Source organism: Sinocyclocheilus grahami, unplaced genomic scaffold (genome assembly GCF_001515645.1).
Source record: "Sinocyclocheilus grahami isolate Dianchi unplaced genomic scaffold, SAMN03320097.WGS_v1.1 scaffold3612.1, whole genome shotgun sequence".
In the NCBI taxonomy this organism is placed as follows: domain Eukaryota; kingdom Metazoa; phylum Chordata; class Actinopteri; order Cypriniformes; family Cyprinidae; genus Sinocyclocheilus; species Sinocyclocheilus grahami.
In genome coordinates this window covers 11,791-12,540 of record NW_015508705.1, presented here as the reverse complement: position 1 = coordinate 12,540, position 750 = coordinate 11,791, and the positions used below count along the sequence as shown (strand labels likewise).

The 750-nt window shown below is 32.7% G+C and overlaps 1 long non-coding RNA gene across 1 annotated transcript in view; it reads left to right on the top strand.

Moving 5' to 3' along the window:
• Positions 1 to 25: 25 nt before the first annotated feature.
• LOC107576379 (uncharacterized) overlaps positions 26 to 750 on the top strand; it is a 4,920-nt gene continuing 4,195 nt past the window's right edge. Inside the window, exon 1 of the long non-coding RNA XR_001608043.1 lies at positions 26 to 181. This is a non-coding gene — a long non-coding RNA (uncharacterized lncRNA). The remainder of the gene's footprint in view (positions 182 to 750) is intronic.

The following is a 750-nucleotide window of genomic DNA, read 5'->3' as shown; positions in this document are numbered from 1 at the left end:
TACAAACCGAACCGTGAGTAAGTTGAACCGTTCCACCCCTAATTGCTATTAATTTCTTTTCTACTCTACTTTTCTATCCTCCTATTCCCTTCCCTCAACTGTTCTCTCATACTGTGAGTATGTTTAGAAGCAGCAGTGAGGAGAGACTCTCCCTCCTCTGACAGCAGTTTTGGGAAGCCAGGTAGGCAGTGGGGCTCGTGTCTCACTTATCAGGAGTTACACACTAATACAAAGAGCACATTTTAGTCACATCACTGGAAGTGACATCAGAATTGCATGAACACTGAGGACTGAGTTTTATAGGAGTTATATTTCACTTAGTGATACAATGATATAGAAATGTTTGCTGATGTTTATAATCCATGATCAGTAGGTTCCATTTTAAATGTTAATCAGATTTGGTATTTGCTTGTAGCGTAAACATGTTGATATACTGAGTGTTTAATTAATATGCAAAATGGATACGGTAATTTTCAACCCAATGTTTATTTACATGATGTTATATACATGCAGGTATTTTAGTGACGCTGTTTGTTATTAAAAGTTCATTATCACTTGCATAAATCATGAGTTATGTAACAGAAGTTCGTAGAGAGGTTAATGCGGGTTTAATTTAGAGATGATTAATTAATCTGATCTTATTTCTTATGCTTAATGTTATTCTAAATTATTTTTCCAATTACTTAAAATAAAACTATTAACTATTTATTACTTTAATTTTAATTAACATATTAATTTTTATGACTGATA